We start from the raw sequence: 19435 nt of genomic DNA, 5'->3' as shown, positions 1-19435 counted from the left end.
AAACCAAAAATGGATTCATGGTTCAGTGGTACTGAAGGGCTTTTCTCCTTTTTTGAAAAGTTGAGACTTCACAGTTTGTTAGAGCATAGTTGTTGCTTAATACCTGTTCTACTAAAGTTCACCAAATTGTACTTGATGTTCTGGTTTTTATTGCTTACACAGAATACGTGTTTTTCACCGGGCCTTATTAAGCATGCGTGCATACACACACACACACACACACACACACACACACACACACACACACACACACAACTTGCTTTGACCAAAGTGGTCATACTAGTATGGGAAGAATAGGTATAGAGAAATTCAAGTTGTCTGAAACTTCAGGGCTTCAAGAGCTAATCTCAAGTGACAGAGTTCTTGAGACATTTTGACCAAGAGAAGAACCTTACCTTAGGAAATGGACAAACATTTTGTATAAACACACTGGTTCCTTCCCCTGCCAAGGTTGTCTATGCTTAGTCATTGGGAAAATTTCAGCTGCCCTTTGATAAACATGGCTCAGTAACTATCAAGATATTGACTACTTACAGCCAAGGTAGAAAAGGAAAAGCTTGACCTACTGGTAGCATGGGCACCGGAAGGAATAACTCAAGTTGATGAAATGCTTTCCTTGGGGATGCCATCCCTTTATTTTACGGTCTCACCTAGTACAGCCCCACTGGTATCAGGGCTGCTCTGCGCAAGAAATAAGGAATTTCAAAGGTAGAATGGAAGTATGATTCATATCTCTGTGCAGTATTCAATGCCATCCAAACTTCCATGGCTTAGTACACTTACCGTCTACTAATCTTCAGGGAAGCAACCAATGCGCACTCGAGGGTGATTCCCTCCCACGTAGGAGGTTATTGTCCCTCAGCCCCACCCCTCCTCTCATATATTTGGCCTTTTGATGCTGGAGCTGGAGCTCTGCGACCCACACTTCTCCTTTGCTGGCAGCTCCATGTCAGGCTTTAAAAATTGACGGCATTGGAGGAAGCCTGCAAGGCTGGAGGAGAAGGGACTAACTCCTTCCCCTTTGCTCCCTGTTGGCTTGATGTCTGCTGCCACTGCTATGAGCACCACCGCTCCAGCCACACTTCTTCACTCAGCAGAAGTGGTTTTTCCCCCGCAGCTGTGAGTGAATCCACTGTTGAGTCTGGCCAACGCTTGCAAAGCCAGCCTAGTCTCCCAACTAGACCCTCCCTGATACGCTTGCTGACAACCTGAATTCAAGTGCTAACACTCCCATCATATTTTCTGTTCCACAGTGCTTGGAGTCAACATCTATTGAATTTGACTACCCAGAAAATAACCTTTTTATTTTGGTGGCTCACCTCCCCAAGCTTCCTCTGTGTGGATACAGTTTAGGTAAGACTGTCCCAACTCTTTGTTCCAGAGGTTTGTGTGACTCCCGTCTAACAAATGAAACTATTGTCTGTCTCACCCAGAGTGACTGGTCTAGTGGGTGGACACGGGCTCCGGACGCACTTGAAATCAGTGTCACCTTTTTAAACTTCCAAGTTACATAGGCCCGAGGAATCCTCATTCTTTACAAAAGCTAGCCTAAGTCGTGTGTTTGTCACTGACAAGCTGTTAAACCAAAGGAATGGGTCTTTACCATTGGCACTTCAGCAGAAATTTGGTGGATGTGTGGCTGGGTAGCAGACAACTCTCTGAGGCCTTCAAAGCATACACGAGAATAGAGTGGTGGTGGAGGCAGGTACACGCCCCTCACGGCCCTCTCCCAGCCTGGAGCCTGGCTGGGACCTTCGTGGCCAACTTCCCTACACGACCAATTGCACGTGACCACTTGCTGACGAACAGACAAAAGAGCCTTGCAGTAGTGGCTGAGGGTTTGACATCTACAATGTGAGGCCAATGGAACTTTTCAAAGGCACATTCTAACTGATAATTTAGCTTAACTACCTCATATGTTGATGGAGAGAGAACTGAAATACTTGCTTAGATTACCTTCTAAATATGGCATATCTAATAGTGATATCTGAGTCAAGATAGAACTAGGAAGAGAATAGACATTTGTTGAATACCACTGTAGATAGATATTAGGCTAAACAATCTCATTTTACAACAAACCCAGGAAATATGGCTCATCACCCACTTTTTAAAAATGCAAAAAAAGTAAGGTTTGGGAAGGGTAAGTAACTTGTTCAAGGTCACAGACTAAAAGATTCAAGTCTAGTTCTCTCTGACATGGAAGTTCATTCTCTCTCCCCACATCAGGAAGGGGAAGTCAACAGTTCCAAAAGAAAAGATGATCATTGAAAATGTCTTGTCTCCTACCTTTCTCCTTGGTTTTCCACACCTAAAACCCCACAGCAGAAATGTGGCTGGAAACTTGTTCCAAAGCATCATTGCAGGCAGGAATTTACCTTGTGCATTGGGGGAAGCAAGTCCAAAAGCAATTGTACTTGGAATGTTAAGAAAGTCTTAGCTTGTTTCTAGTCTAGCCACAAATAAATAGAGGTTTATATGGGCAAAATGATTTACTACCATACATTAGGGTATTTTATACTTCACTGAACTTAGATAGGCAAATTATATAAACATTTTACATATAAGCAAAACATGTCAGATGTCAGGACTCAAAATATGTATTTAATTAAAAAAATACATCTCTTCAAACCAAAGCCCTAAATACATATTAAGTGAAGGTAAATGAGACATGTCACCTAACAGACATTAAATGACCCACATATACAGTGATACCTCCATTAATGAGGCAAATGCATTCCAACAGCACACTTTAGTGTCAGAAATTTCATTATTCGATGAAGCAATAACACAGAAGACATAAGGACCCATCCAAAGAAGACAGAGAAGAAGTGGATATGGTGTGAAATTATTAAATATTAACCAAAATAATACCAAGTGGGCTGCCAGAAAAGAAGATTCTGGAAGTTCTAAGCCAGAAAGAGGGTTAAGGGAGAGTGGGACTCCTAGGGCTCACCTGTGATCTGGCAGAAAGGTGGGGAAAGGTTTGCAGGAGAAGGCTGTGGAGTGGCATGGACTCAGCACGCTTGGGTCACCTCCGCAGCCACAGAATGGGCCTCGAGGAGCTGGAGCAGACCCCATCTGGACATATCCCTGCAAAGACACGGAGTACCTGAAGAAAAGGGACGGCACCTCTGATCTCCCAAAGGCCCCCAGACCCACCAAGGGTAAGCTCAGGGTTGGAGTCACATGTCCCTGATTTCATTGTGTCCCACGTTACTGCCCCATCCATTTGCAAAGCCTTTTATAAGGAGTTGTCATTCATTATTCCATTACAATTCAAAGACCAAGTACCTTTACCTTGAATGTTGACTAAAAATGTCGCTTATCAATGAGTAAGACCATCAGTATTCGAAAATGCCACTGATCACACCCTTTTCTTTCTTCCCAAAGGCAAGGAGGTGGAGGGGCAGGTCAACACAAAGTAATTTCAGGGACGGAGGAGGCAGCCGAGGGGTTATGAGACTCAGAAACGAGAGGCTGGGGAACCCCTACATTTTTGCTGATTTCTTATTTATACCATAAACCATGCAGGACAAACACGCTCTATTCACTGAGGTATTTTTGTCCCGTGCAGCTGTGTGGCTTAGCAGGAGCTTTGCTGTCGAGCCATATGACTCATGCCAACACTGCTGCATATGATTTATGAAGACTTAGAGAAAAAGAAAACAGCCAGCTTCATTATGAAGGAGCGTCGTTTCCAGAGTATTTGTTCACTGAGGATCAGGGTACCATTTAGTCCTCTCTTGCTTGCACTCTGAGTGAAATAGTGAGTTTGCCTCAGCCAGCGGTGGGCTAGAGGATGCCCTCCTGCTTCCCTGCTCCCCACGTGCCCTGCTTCCAGCTTACATGAGGACACTTCTAGTGTAAGAAGAGAGCTGGTGGCTGTAGCCAGAGGCTCCGTGACCTTCAGCTGCCATGGGAGGTTTACTGACTCCAAAACTGGCCAAACACCTCATCACAGGTTGCTTGGGCCTGGGTCTGCTTCCCTCAAAGACCGGGTCTGCAGCCCAGGGCACAGGGAGAAAAGCTGAAAAGGGACCCCGTTTTGCTGGTTCTCAGGCCGGCCACTCTTATCAGACTGTCTCCCTGCCTCACTGATTAGAAGACTGTCTCCAGTTGATTTTCCGAAATCCTCCAATGAGAACATTAAACACAACCCATCTCCCCAGTCCCACCCCACACTTCCCACTGGGGTCAAAAAGAAAAGTGCTAGGGTCTCTTACTCTGAAAGGTTTCTGACTCCTACCTTGGAAACGTTCCAAGCTGGATCTGACGGGTCTTGTCTTTTCTTACTTTCTTTCCCTGTTTTAGCTTTCACTTTCAAACAAGTCCCGGCCTACATTTATTCCCTGAAAAATAGGAAAATCAGGCCAGTTGGTAGTGCAGGTTTGTGGCTGTAATACATAACAGCTGCTTAGTAATAAGGCAGCTTGGACTAAGAAAGCAACTTTGGTAATATCCTGTTTATCTCCTTCCAAGAATGCTCTGTTACCCACCGATACCCACACCACAATGGGGCAGAATAAAAGTTCATAAGAATTTGTGAATAATAACATGGTCATAGAGCTTGCACTCTGGATGCTCTCATTGTAAATTAAATTGTGAGAGGCTCAGGATAAAGTATGTATTCATGTTGCCTAACTTGTTAATAAGATATATAGTTGATCTTATTCCCATGAAAGATGAGAATAAAGCAGATTTGGAAATTGTGTAAAAAGGAAAATGAAAGTGATAAATTTTAAATATTAAAAGTATATACCATATGCCAACAAGGGTTTTATTTTAAATAAGATCATAAAAAATAAATAAATAAAAGTTTTGGTACAATGCTTTATTTTCCAGCGAGAGTGTTACATTTAAAGACGGTTTTTTTTTTTTTTTAATGTTTATTTATATTTGAGAGAGAGCAGAGAGAGATGGAGACAGAATCCAAAGCAGGCTCCAAGCTGTCAGCACAGAGCCTGACATGGGCCCGAACTCACGAACCGTGAGATCATGGCCTGAGCCAAAGTCGGACACTTAACCAACTGAGCCACCCAGGCGCCCTGCTGAAGTGTTAAATTAAATATCCTATCCTTGGTTTCCTTTGGTTGTAGTTAGTTTGTGTACAGTGCTTTCAGTGAAGCTTCTGGTTTATTTATTTAATTTTTGTGTGGTCCAATCCCTGCCCCCCCTAACCCACACACAAAGGACCTGAACAATTGTTACAGGTAGTGGTTGTACTCTCTCCCCCTGCAAAAGCTTTGAAGGTGCTTCCCCCTGCATCAAAGTACTTCATGGCTCTGTGTATCTCCGCCCAACTTCAAAGCCTCACTGCAGGAATCTGTAGTGCCTTATACCATGCAGTTCTAAAGGAGCTATTACTCTCCATTTATTGTGCAAATTTTTATGGAGATGCCCTGCTATCTTTCTTGACTCACCACTTGGTCTCAGAATAGCTCCCCCAGCTATGATTAAGAACTGTCTAGAAAAATTATCTGAAGGAATAGATTAGGGTCAGACTGCTGGAAACTAATCCTGCTAACTCTTGTGCTTTTAGTGTCTCTGATGCCACACCCTGTTCAACTAACTATAAGGTTCTACCAGCACAGTAGCTGGGGAACTTTCCCTTAGGAGCCTAGAGGAAGCGGGTTAGTTTTGATTTAAGTTGCGGCTAAAGAAAAAAAAAAAAATGTTTCGCCTTTTATAGAACTTATTGGTAGAAGATTCTGAAAGGAACAGGAGTCCTGAGATACAAGAGCAAATAGATGCTATTGAGCAGGAAGATAGGCTGTCTAATAGAAGCTTCTGCAACGATGGAAACGTTCTGTAATTCTGTGCTATCCGATACGGTAGCCCCCAGCTACATGTGGCTGCTGAGCACTTGAAATATTCCTAGGATGACTGAAGAGCCCAATCTTCAATTTTATTTAATTTTAATTAATTTTAAGTGTTATAAATGGTAAGTGTCTATTGTATCGAACAGCATAGTTCTAGGAATGAACGCTGTGTGTTTGCGTGTGGGTAGAAAATGTAGGACTTCAGCCAGAGGTAAGAGAAGGATAAGGAAGAAAAAATAGTGCCTACTTGCAACCTACCGGGGAAAATCCTTTTGACCTGTCACCACAATAGCTCCACCCAGGCAATAAGGAGATCCTAGCAATCAGACCTAAAAAGAATAGTGTCATCATTTCTTTTCATTAATCATTAGAGAACAAGGCTGCCGTGCCCACATACAGGCTGGCACTTCCCTGCATTCACGCCTCCTGATTGATAGCATTTCAAGTCATCTTGTGGTAGGCAATGGACAAGGGGGAAAAGTAATGAAATTGCCTCGTCATTTACCAGCCCAAGCCAATAATGTGTCACTGTGCATGGCTGTCACTTTTATACATCAAGGGTGCCCAATATCAGGTAGGACACTGGCCCTTTCAAAGCGACATAAATCAGGAGTTTGTACAGGCGGAGAGGGGTCATCAGGAGGCCACAGGAATCTCAGGCCTGTCCACTTGTCTGATTTGGGGCCTTGACATTGTTCCCTCAGCTGGCAAAAACTTGGGATTCTGAATACTTTGCTGGGAACTCCAAGCCACATGGGTGCTGCTGGTGACCTCCTCACAGAAGTGAGGAAGGGAACAGCGGGAGATTACGCGGACGGGACTGGCCACGGATGGATGTGAGAGAAGATCCCTGCAGGGGTGACTCCTGGAGCTTCCAGACACAACAGCAGCAAAGACAGTCCCCCGACCCCCATTTCCCACCCCCTTCCTCTACGTTTATTTTCCTGCTCTGTTCTAATTAGAAAACACCCAAGAAACCTTGGAAAGTATAAAAAACTAGACATTAATAAGTTTTTCGCCAAATGGCGGGGGTGGGGGAGGGTGATTTGTTAATGAACCCACCATTCACTTCAGTGAAGTTGTCTTTTTTGCTTTCCCTCCTGAAGCAGCATCTGGGCACAGCATTTAGCAAGGTACTGAAATGTTTAACTGCTGCTGCTGCTGTAGGACTTTCTAGTCAGGAGAGATCTGCCATTTTCATCATGGATTCTTTTGTTTTTCCCTGTGGCCAGCTGCTGCGAAGATGCAGTCAATTTAGATTAAACAGGCTGAGGAGCGCTATTCAATATGTCAGCCAGGCACACTTCTCTAAATCCAGCGTTCAGCAGGTACAGTTTAGAAAAAAAAAAAAGTCAGGGGGGCTGTTGACAGAGGGGCGCAGACTGCTTTTACGCCTGGGAACGGGAGCAGGGGTCCTTGGAGGGCAGCCCCCGGTTCCTCCACATTAGGCATTGGGAGCAGCTCGGCCCTTTCTTTCTGCCTGTCTTCACCCTTGTCCTGCTCCTCCCCTTCCCCTGCTGCCACTGGCTTCTATCTCCATTGTTCCCTTAAGCCCAGCAGCCAGCGAGCAGCCAGGCCCAGCACACGCTCCGCAGCCAGCCAGCAACTTCCTCCTAAGCTGCAGTGCATAATTACAACCAGCTGCTCCGGGCTGTGGGCCGGCCGGCTCTGCAGACAAGCATCCCCATACCCCCGGTTCCAGGGAGGCGACAGCCTGCTCTTGGCAGCAGCAAATTCTCCGAAGGAAGTGCCCACACCCTTGGAAGGAGAGGGAGCAGCCCTTCCCTCTCTCCTGGCTCCCAGAGGCCAGCGCCCCATCGGGTCTCCCCTCTTCTTCTCCACTTGGTCGGACAGAGAGAGTTGTTTTTATTGTTCGCCTGAAGGTGCCTGCTCTGTCACCTGCAGCAGCCCTTGCCCTGCTGGTCTATTGTCTGTGCTGGTGCCATTGCAGGCAGGAGGGTGCGTTCTGGGCCCAACTCAGGGAGCAGTGGCGCGAGGAACCCAGGCTCCCCGTGGGCACCTCGGCTTGTGAAGGGGTACAGATACAGGGGCAGGAAACGTGCGCTGCCCTCGGCTGGCATGAGGCAAAAAAGACTACTGATGTTGCTTTAAAAAAATACCACTGAAAATCCAAACAAGGCTAACGTAACCTCTGTAAGGAGAGCAGCGTGTGGGCAAGATTGCTGAGGATTTGCCCATGCCCCGCCTCGGAGCTGTGGGTTCATTTTGGGGCCTCAGTGATCTTTCAGGCTTGGCTACAAGTATGACTCTGATCCAAAATTAGGCTTTGAATGTGTAACACAAGGCTCCCCGCCCCACCCACCGCCTCTCTCTGCCCTGTGCTGTTTCTTCAGAGCCTGGCACTGGGCCAGATCTGGCCCTTCCAGCTCCTGGGGGAAGGGCTGGCGGCAGTGTTCTGTGTGCAGCCAGGACTTTAGGGTGGGTGAAGGTGCATGGCACGAGGCAGGAAAAGAAGGGAAGACTGCCATTCTAGGGAAGGGCACTGAACCCTCAAATCACCCACCCCATCTAGTCAAGCCGGGGAAGACCATGCAGGTGGGAGGGCAGGCGCGCCGCCTCGGCTGCCCGCATCGCTCCTGCCTACCTGTGCCTTCCAGCTCTGGCTCTTAATAGGCCTTCAGCAGCAAGACAGCCAAGCCAGGCCGGGCCAGCTGCTCTGTCATGCCCAACAGCAGCCTCAGAGGTAGGGAGCAGCTGGGAGTCTGCTGTCGAAAAGGAGCTGCTCATTTTACAGGGCAATTTCCCAGGGACGCCGGTCCTGGCAGTACGAGATCAAGTGGGGCAGAGAGGAGCATCTTTGAGAGGGGTCGTTCTGTCTGAGCGTCAGCAGCCAGACTGTGGCCAGCAGCAGCAGGCTAGCTGTCTGTCATGTTGGGGTTCCCCTTTGCAGATTTCTTTGTTTCAGTGTTCAAAAATCTCAGTAGAGGGGTACCTGGGTGGCTCAGTCGGTTAAGCCTGACCGACTTCATCTCAGGTCGTGATCTTGTGGTTCACGAGTTTAAGCCCCGTGTCGGGCTCTGTGCTGACAGCTCAGAGCCCGGAGCCCTGCTTCAGATTCTGTGTCTCCCTCTCCCTCTGCCCCTCCCCCGCCTCTCAAAAATAAATAAACATTACAAAGATTTTGTTTTAAATCTCAGTAGAACTCTTTTTTAAGAGGATAGCTCCTCGCAAGGAATTGTAATAGCAACCTGTGTCAGCAAAGGGCATGCAGGGAACAGGGGTCATCAGTGAATGTGTGTAAACAATGGAGTTTGCGCCTCATCAACTGTAGCTTTTCTGGGTTTCTACATCAGTCTCTGATGATCTTTGCAATTTAATTCCCATAGGAAAAAAGAATGCCAGTTTCAAGTGCTCTTTTGGTGTTCAACCCATGCTTTCCCTTCTGATTCTTAAGCCTGGATACACTTTAGAAGCACATACAAAGCAAACGCATGTCCATAATAGCATCACGACGCAGCTATTTCAGCCTGAATATTACTTGTGCAGCTTGACTGGCTCTTCCACTTAAAGCAGTTTGGAGGTCCCAGTGACTCAGTGATGTAATTTTTGGCAGGTTTTTCTCCGGTCTTGCGACGAGAAACAAGCTTAACAAGCAAACAGACGTGTCTGGCTTCTCTCGTTGCCGCAACCCTTATTTGAGAGCACCAGGAATGAGAGGATTCCTTCAGAGGGTCCCGCTCTCCAGAGGAGGAGTGTGCAGATGGCAGCAGCAGCCTTGTTATATCAGCAAGGAGGAAAAAAGACGTAGAAAAACAGAGACTGAGAAAAGTTCAATCTCGGGGTGCCTGGGTGGCTCAGTCGGTTAAGCGTCCGACTTAGGCTTGGGTCATGGTCCCACGGTTCATGAGTTTGAGCCTCGCTGATACTTCCCTCTCACTCTGCCCCTCTCCTGCTCACACTCTGTCTCTATATCTCAAAATAAATAAAACTTACAAAAAGAAACATTTTTTAAAAGGAAAAAAGTTCGGTCTTCAGTATTCTCAAAAATGAAGTTGAGAGGGAGAAGCACCAGATTTTGAGACAAGAGACTTGGTTATTTTCACAGCTCTGACTGACTCTAATTACCTGTGTGGACTTTGACATCCATTCATTTCTCCTGGTTTAAGTTTTCTCATCTATAGAATAGGGGTGATGATACCAACTCCCTGTAATTCCACCACAGATGTGTGTGTGTGTGTGTGTGTGTGTGTGTGTGTGTGTGTGTGTTGTGTGTGGTGACAGCAAGACAGCAAGCACACTAACTATATTAAAAGTAGGATAGGGGGGCCTGGATGTCTCAGTCTGTTAAGTGTCTGACTTAGGCTCAGGTTATGATCTCACAGTTTGTGGGTTCGAGCCCCATGTAGGGCTCTGTGCTGACAGCTCAGAGCCTGGAGGCTACTTTGGATTCTGTGTCTCCCTCTCTCTCTCTGCCCCTCCCCCACTCAGACTCTCTCTCTCTCTGTCTCAAAAATAAATATTGAAAGAAAATTTTAAAGTAGTATAAAAATGCATTCTATGATTGAAAAGTAACCTAGCAGAAATAACAGCCATGTGTGTTCCTTGTACATGCTTATACTTATCTATTATTTAAGTGAACATTTAGGTCTAGCCACTCAAGTGGGTTTCACGGAACACCATTCACTGATAAATGAAGAAACGCAAGTACTTTTTCAGGTGTAAGATCATCTTTCTATTTAAAAAAGATCTTTTCTGTAATGTTTAGACCATCCGACGGGGTTTTATTTTACTGCACAAAGGGAAGCATGAGTCTTTCAGGCTCCTTCTAGCATCTCCCAGTGCTTTACAAAGATGTTCATGACAGTCGGAGAGCAAGCTATCATGTATCACTCTTTCCACCAACAGATGGAGAAACTGAAGCATAAAGAGGTGAAACGAGGTCACCGAGGGAGCAGGTGATGGACTGGCTTCTGGTCTCTTGATCCAAACCCTGCTCCACTTTGTCTCTCTCATAAACAGCCATCAATAACTTCATCTCCAGACCGAACACGGTGAACTAGGGCTCACAGTGTGCAAAGCATTTGTGTGCAAATGGGATCTCCACTATCCTGGGCAGAACACAGAGCCCTGAACAGAAATGGAGGAGCAAGAAACAATTGTTACCATTGGAGGCAGAAACTCCACCAAAGCCAGCCTCACGGTGACAAGGCAGAAACAAGGAAGTCGTGAGCGGGAAGCTCCATATCACCCGTCAACCGCTAACATATCAAGATCATACAAACCTAATGGCAGGACTCGTAAACATGAACTTTATTCAAAAACCTAGTTTCGACACTATCCGTTTACGTTTACTTAGAGATTTCCCTTCCTTAATATCAGAACTGTGCAGAGAAATGGGCAGATGACAAAATATGAAGCTTTCACGTTAATGTTCATAAGCTGTGCTAACGCATATCCTCATGTATCAGCCAACCAGATGCTTGGGTTGACTGAACATTTCTATTTAAGATCTAAGGTTGTAACCCATTTTCTTTTTACACTTTGCCTTCTCAGACACGTATTTTATTCTTTCAGGTTTTCAGCCTGGCTCCACCACCCACCACTCACTGCTTTGTGACGAAGAGCTTTAGGCTAATGCTCTGAGTCTGTTTCCGCCATTGTAAATGAAGCGGACATGCCAATCTCAGATTTTTTTGCGAAGACGAATTGACTTCACGTTTATAAAAAATATTGAACACAACTCCTGGTACATAGAGGGTGCTTAGTAATTGCTATTTCCTTGTTTCTCACCTTTGAATAGATTCCTTATAAAGTGTTCTAATTGTTGGAAGTACCTTTCTATATACTGCACATAATTCAATAAGGTGGTTAAGGAGCGTGTAATGATCCCTTCCAAATATATGAAAAAACTCTATCTCTCAGAGATTAAGTGACTTCCTCAGAGGTGCACGGCAAATCGGTGCAGAACTAAAAGGCTGGCATCTAGTCCTGTGATCCCTTAGCCCTGTGATCTTTCCAGAACCTTGTCTCTTGCAGCCATTGCTTCCATCTGAATAGAAGCAGCTGGTCTCCAGTCCACCCCAAACCAGTTCCGGCTCCCTGGTGCCTCTTCCTGGCCTTCCCTGTACGGTAGCCCCAGCTCCAATCCCATCACACTCCTAAGGAACTTCCCTCTACCTCCACCTGGGGCTGGATGTTCAGGGACTAATAATCTACATGGCATATGAGTTGAAACGAATTGGGAAGGAATGTTCTTTTAAATGAAAGAGTTGGATTAGACACCACCATACGCATTATGTTGTTAATATCTACAGCATGATAAAATCATCCCAAATGTCACCAATCCCTGGGGGACTTATTAATAATTAAGCATTTTTAGTTCACTTAGGAATGCAGATTCCATTTAACAAGAGAATGTACACTAAATATGTCCATTATATTGCAGCTTGCAACAGAATATGTTAGAGATCGCAGCTGGGTTTCTCCAGGACAGAAGACAAAGTTAATGCAGGTATCAGTCTTTCCTAAAGGCAGCATAAGAGCCAAAAGTAGCATCCTGGATTGGTTTATAGGGTTTGTGTTTATTAGAAGTGTTTATTAGAATGACTAATAATGGAAGAGAGCTGACTTGGCAAGGGTTGGGGGAGAGCCAGAAGAAGCCCAAAGGAAATGGGATGATCTTGCAGAATATAAGGCAAAGCAGAGACCCAGGGCCTGCAGTGGATTGAATCGTCTGCCCCCTCGCTGATTGTTAAGGTTTTTAAGGACTGGAATAGGCAAAGAAGGGTCCTTCTATATGTTCCACTTAATGGGAAGGCCATTTACTTTTTTGTGTAGCTTACTCCCAAAAGATACATGGCCCTGATTCTACACACACGCGCACGCGCACACACAAACACACACACGCGCACACACACCATTTTTCTTTCAAAAGCAGTTTTCTTTATTTATTTTGTTTTGTTTTTAAAGGTATCTGATTCTCTTCTTCTCTTCTCTATTTCCTGGGCACAGTCAGAACACTGAATATCTTGAAAGTAAAAAAGGGAAGATCACACACAGGTTGCCAATCTTCTTTGTGTCTTTCAGAGATTAACTGTTTTTTTTCCCCTAGGCCCACCAAAGAAGGTCTCTTTTGAAGATGATCAAGGGGGAGGGAGAGAGAGAGAGAGAGAGATTGAGAGAGAGAGAGAGAGGTAAAATCTTGGGAAATTGGTTGATCTAGCCTTTAGTCCTGGGGCTCTCCTAACTGGCTTTGCAATGTGTGATCTTTTGGGCATGTTATTTAATCTTTTTCTCTAGGCCCCTTCCCCCCCCCCCCCATAGAAATTTTCACAATCCAGAAAACCTTATAGCCTTATTGTACCAGAAATCTAGGCTTGAAACAAGGAGAAGTCTTCTTCTCAATGGTGCCTAAAGAATTTTGCAACCTTTTAGCAGAAAATGCCTATGGATAAAATTTTCCATTTCCTTGTTCCCTCTGTACTGAACTACATGCAAATTGTATTGCTTCTTTACTCCTTCACTTAAAACACCTGCCAACCTAATAAAAGAGCCATAAATGTAAGGGCCCCAACAAAGGAGAAGGATCCTCTCCTGACCAGGGAGGTCAGTGGGACAGGCTGTCACCAGGAAGTAGAAAACACAGGGAAGATTGTTGTCATGTCCATTGTAACCAACCTGGGTTACAGCAAAGCTGAGAGGCAGTAGGACTTATTATGGAGAGTGGACTTGGCATGCTTTACTGCCTCTTCACTTTCATCCTGAGGTTATTAAGGTTCAAGGTGCATGTAGAACTGATTCCCCGGGACTTCTGGTCTGTGTGTGTGTGTGTGTGTGTGTGTGTGTGTGTGTATAGGAATCACTCACTAAGTGTTCTCTAAAACTACCACTTCCTGTTGTTGGATACAGGGTCCAGGCGAGTGGACTGTTGAGTAGAGATTCCCACCCTAGTCTCAGGAAAGAATGGACATAGACAGAGAGGAATGTGAGAAGGAATGGGAGAGAGGACAGGGAGGGCCCCGGGAGTTGTTTATCACAGAGCAAGCAGCCTTGGGAGAAGCAGAGGAGGAGGGGCTGAGTTTGAAAACAAGTTGTGGACTTAGAGACTATAAAAATGGTGGAGAAAAGATGACTTAAAGTCAAATAGACTAATATACTCAGTTACCCTGGATGGTTTTCTTTCACCACTAGTTTTCATATTCTGAAAGTCACGGTTTTCTCCTGCTAATAACCAGCTTGTCCCAAATGCCAACAGTGTGCCTTCTATTTCACCATTTATAGAAGCAGATGGTAAGGTTTCTCACTTTGCTTCACACACACACACACACACACACACACACACACACACACACACTATCATGGCTGCCCTGACAGTCTGAGGAATTACTTTGCTCTGTCTCTTTAAAAAATCTAGAAAGCTCTTTGGATATTATCAAGGCTAATCAATCAGAATTATGCTTATAACCAAGGGGATCTCATGACCTATGGTTCATAAGTTGCTTCAGATAAGGACTGTAGGGTCATATTCAATAGGGCATGGCCCTGCTCTTTAGGAGATTAAAAAAATATATGTGTACATGTGTGTTTGTGTGTGTGTGTGTGTGTGTGTGTGTGTGTGTGTGTGTGTGTAGTGGGGGTTGTTACCTGGTTTAGCTGCTGTTAATTTCTCATACTTTCAGCTCCTGGCAGAGAAAAGCGTGCTTACAATTACTAGGGCTCTAAGGGTTTCCCAAGTTTATAGGGAACCTAACCAATTAATTGCACAGATGATTGAATTGTGGCCCCAAAAAGTTAGCCAGGTTTCTCTACGGGTCACCCAGCAGGTTAGCCACAGATCCAGAGAAGAAACATGAGCCTCTAGGCTCCTTGTCCTGTTCTCTTTCCACATAGAGTGGATTCTAGGAGATCTGTTTTACAGAATTTCCTTTCCACTCTGTAGTCATATTATGGGTTTCTTATGCAAAGTCTTTACCAGTCCAGTGCTCCCCAGTGCTCTCCCCTCCAGCCCTGGCTGTTGCAAGGCCACACATCTGCATAGGGGTGAGCCAGGAGCACTCTGCTCCACAGAACACATGTTCTTTTACATTAAGCCCCTTTTCTTTGTCCCGAGGTTAATTCCTCTTTTCCTTGCCTCAATTTCTTTTTTATTGTCATCCACTCACGTGTACTAGTTTGTATACCAACACTTACATACGTTACCTTTAAATTAGAGAGACACAAAATAGAGCTAAATGCAACCCATAGTACCTAAACAATAATCGAAGATTGTGTAACATTTCTTATGTTCTCCCTTTGTGATCATGTGATGGGTGGAAAACTATGAAGTCATATCAGTATCAAATCTCTCCTGGAGATGAGGCTAGTGACTTGCCCAAGAACAGTAGGCAGAGCTGGGAATGAAATGGTCCCCACAGAGTCACTGATTTTTCTTCTTTCTATTATGTCACGATACCAACCTGCCAAAATCGCCTTTTACGTCCTCTCTTCACTCTTGTCCCACCCCTGATGGAGATACTAATGGGCAACAAGTGGACATGACAGAAGCACAGACAGGATATGGAGAGGGCAGGAGGAGGCCTGAACAACTTAGCCTGAACTGTTCAACACATTAGCCACAAGCCATATGTGGATATTTTAATGAAAATTAAATGAAATCAAAAAGTTCATTCTTCAGTTGCACTAGCCAGCTTTCAAATGCTGAATAGCCCCAAGTGGCTAGTGGCTACCCTATTGGGCAACTTACGGAGCATTTCTCTCATCACAGAAACTATCGGACAGCTTTGCCAGACCCCAGGCCATTAGGACTAATAATAATATCTACCATTTATTGAGCCCCAATAGTATACCAGACACAATTGTTGGTGTTTTATGCCTATTATTTTATTAATCTTCATAAAATTGATGAAGTATTATTATTTGCATCTGACAGAGGAAAGAACTGGTATTAAGAATTCTTAATACTTTGCCCTTCATGTTGAGTAGTAAATGGCAGAAATATGACCATGGACCAGTTATGGCAAACTGTAATATCAACTCTAGTTTCCTGTGAGGAGCCTTAAAGACTGATGATATAGCTAACATTTATTAAGCATGTGCCAGGCATTGTTCTCATAGGTGACATACATAAAAGGCAGGGACCAACCTGTGGTTTACCATTCCAATCCTTGTTCACGAAGTCAACTGCTCTTTCTAGACGAGCTCTCTCTCTTGGAGCCAGCTGTCAGATGCCTCTGCTCAGAAGGATCAGCTCCATTTCACCTTGCTGTTGGCCAGCAAGGTCTGTTGCTTTCTCTGCCAAGCTGTCACCACTAGAAGTCATCACAAAAGTCATGCTTGAGCAGATCTTGAAGGGAGTCCTTTGGCCTACTCCTTGGAATTGTCCCACTTCAGCTCACTACAGAGCAACTTTAAGAGCATGCTGTTGACATTCCTTTTTTGACATTTGGTTGGCCCAGTAGAGATCCCATCAGTCCCGGTGAGCTGGCTGCATTCCGGGCATGTTAGTGAATCTGTCTTATCCTTTAACATGAAGCAGGCGGGTCTGGTAGATGACCCTCATGAGCTGGCTCAAGAAGTTGGCTGTGATATTTGTGGCACTGATCTGTAGATTTTTTAGTCTGGTCTAGACTAGTCCATGCCATATGGATACCATACTCCACCTGTCACCCTCATTATGATAGACTGAATTTTTTTGGCTTTATTTTTCTATTGCTCTGATACTTTTAGAGCATTACCGCTATCTGAGAAGCAAAATTCAATGGAGGTTTTCTCTTTTATTTCAGTGGTGAAATTCTTTTGACTAACAATAAAATTTCATTGGATGGGCTAGCATTTAATCTTGGTCAAAGTTTTGACTTTCACACCCTGAGCAGTATTATGACTCTGCAATATGGTCCAAAATCCTCTGAAGACTGTTACAAGTAGGGTAGCTTGGCAGTCACCATACGGTTCTTAAATGGCTTTCAGAGAGAGTGGCTGGTGAGTTGTCAAGCCGGAAATACCTCCCTAAGACCTTGAAACTTAGGTTTCTTGATGTACTCTGGAACAATAGTCAACCCAATCTCAAATTATTGGTGGTGTAGACTGGCTGTAGGGAGTATCTTCAAATACGTGGCAGAATCTTTATGGATTCTCCATTGACTTTCTGTAGTCACGTTAATAGGAGGCCACATGTAAGTCAAAACTCACATTATCAAAGACTTTTATAAAATTGGTGGAGTTGGTCTACTTCCTCTACATGAGGTACCACAAACACCACAGGAAAGTCACTCCCACCTCACCACTATAGCCCAAACACACAGCTGTCTCTCAAGGGTACAACTGACCTTCTTGTGCAATTATTGCTTTGCTAGGATACACACACATGAATTTTGCTACAATAGAAAAGTGTGGGAAGTTCACAAGGGTGGTCTTATTTTCATACTTTTTTTTTCTTGTAGAAAAAGATGATGAACTTGAAATCCTGCCGTGTGTCCTTGGCACTCCACATAATAAAGAAAGGTAAATACAGCTATCTAAGTAGCTTCTTACATTTCAACTTGAAAATTTCCTCAGGTGCGGGCCCGTGACTATAATTCATGATTCTAGTTCCAGCTTCCTAGTTGGAACAAATTCATATTTTTAACCTAAACTGGCATGGATACTCCAAGAGGTAGTACATTCCCTCTCGTGGAGAGACTCAAGTACAAGGTGATTGGCTATTTAGAGGGAGTATTGCGAAGGGGATTTAAAAACTGGTTGGGTGGCCAGACTAAATTACCCAATCAAAACCTGACAGGCTATGATTTAGCACGTTCTCTAGTCAGCAAATCTCTATATCCATAATGTTCTACTCTTTAAACACATCACACTTTTTTCTCCTCAGGGTCTTTGTCCACACTGTATTTTTTCCTGGAATATCAACACATGGCCAGCGCAAGTGTGCTGAACAATTTCTTATTTGAATGCTGATTTAAATGTTTTCTTCTTTAAAAAATCATTACTTATCCCTCTGTCCATGTAGGCATGCCATGTTATTCTCCATCTCTAAGTCCATTTAAATTCCGTGCCCCCTCCCCGAAAGTACACAGCTGTGGGTATATCTACAATTGTGGGTTGATTGCCAGTAGACTATAAGGAGGGATCCATGTCTGTTTTATTCATTAATATATATCTGTGCTTAGTATACAACAGGAATTTAAACAATCGTTGAATGTCTAACTGAATGAACAAATACTAAAATCAGATTAAAATTATTTATAGAATCTAAGTTGCAGGATTTTCAAGCTGGCAGACATGTTTAGAGACACTCTAGTCCATTGTTTATTAGTGAAATATAAATACCCTCAGTTTCTTCTTTTCCTTACCCTATAAGATTGGTTGAGCTATGTCAATTTCTAAGCACTATACAGCTATTTCTTATTAGGTTCCACACTGGGACTTGTGTGCTGTACCAGCAGAAATCCCAGCAAAAGAAAAAAAAAAAGTGTGGTGTTTTGTTTTGTTTGTTTGTTAAACAATATCCAGGGATTGGATAATACTGATAGTCTATCAGTTCCTTTCCGGTTCATTTGGAACAAGCTATCATCCTTCAGACTCCACATATCTCCAGCACGTCTGACCGGAGTGGGTGGATTCTTGAAGACCAGAGGAAGGGTCCTGTGGGTGGACGATGGTCTTACTGGTCTGACTCATGGTCACCATGGTGACCTCTCCAGGTGGGGGCTGGTCACATTGAATATGATAGGACCAAAATAGAAGGCACCAATGACCAGATGCATCAGGAACAAAGAAGGAGGAAAGTGGGGTCCTGAAAATAGAAATCACATCAAAAAATAGATGATGAGTTGATAATGCCTTAAGGCCTTTGTTCAGGAACACTCTGGCACTATAAAGGGAAAAATGACAGCACCATATTCCTCTGTGAAGCATGAGTTGGTTTTTCTTCAAGAGTTCTTCCCAAAGAAGGCCTTGTGGGTTGTGGCTAACTCCGTTTTCCATTTTTATCTAGATTTGTTCTTTAACGCAAATGTTATTCTTTTTCCAAGGATTGCTGTATCATCACATTAACGATAAGATAAACAAACTTGACAAAAATTCACTGGAAACAATAAGTGTGGTAATTGCATATTCTTGTCCTAGGTATTCCTTTTTTGTTCTCAATTAAAAGCAGCCCCAGCAGTTGTGCATGCTGTATCATTTGTTCACCTTAAATAAATACTTTTGAATCTAAAAATATAGCAGAAATAAAACTTTCTGAAAAAAATAAAAAAACTGAAACTTAGAATCACATCAAAACTAAGAAATGGATTTTCAGGGGATCAGGATGGTTTTCAAGAGGCTGAGGTTTCCTGACAAGCCAACTCCTGTAAGGACCATAGATCTAGAGAGTCTAAGGGTTTGTACAAAACAGCCTCAGACCTCTGAATGGTATAGATGCCCGTCAGATATTTGCGATTTGCTTAGACTTAACAAAATGATGAGTTAACTATACTTATTGGCAGATATTTCATGAAAGAACAGGAGTTCATGTAGCACTTGGGTCAGCTCACGACTTACCTAGTAAATCATTTTAATTCACTCTGCTTAAATTAAACATGTGATTCCTACAGTGACTCACAGTGAAAAAAAGCCTGAGAGCCCTATTGGACGGAGTTGGTATACAAGAATGAGTCTGC

General features: G+C 44.0%; 1 long non-coding RNA gene across 1 annotated transcript in view; it reads right to left on the bottom strand.

The window, feature by feature from the left end:
• Window positions 1-2953: 2953 nt before the first annotated feature.
• Window positions 2954-19435, bottom strand: part of LOC123592167 — a 132986-nt gene continuing 116504 nt past the window's right edge. Inside the window, exons 3-4 of the long non-coding RNA XR_006709615.1 lie at window positions 4247-4349; window positions 2954-3090 (exon numbers count right to left, since the gene is read on the bottom strand). This is a non-coding gene — a long non-coding RNA (uncharacterized LOC123592167). The remainder of the gene's footprint in view (window positions 3091-4246; window positions 4350-19435) is intronic.

Source organism: Leopardus geoffroyi, chromosome B1 (genome assembly GCF_018350155.1).
Source record: "Leopardus geoffroyi isolate Oge1 chromosome B1, O.geoffroyi_Oge1_pat1.0, whole genome shotgun sequence".
NCBI classification, from domain to species: Eukaryota; Metazoa; Chordata; class Mammalia; order Carnivora; family Felidae; genus Leopardus; species Leopardus geoffroyi.
This window is presented reverse-complemented; position numbering and strand designations above follow the sequence as displayed.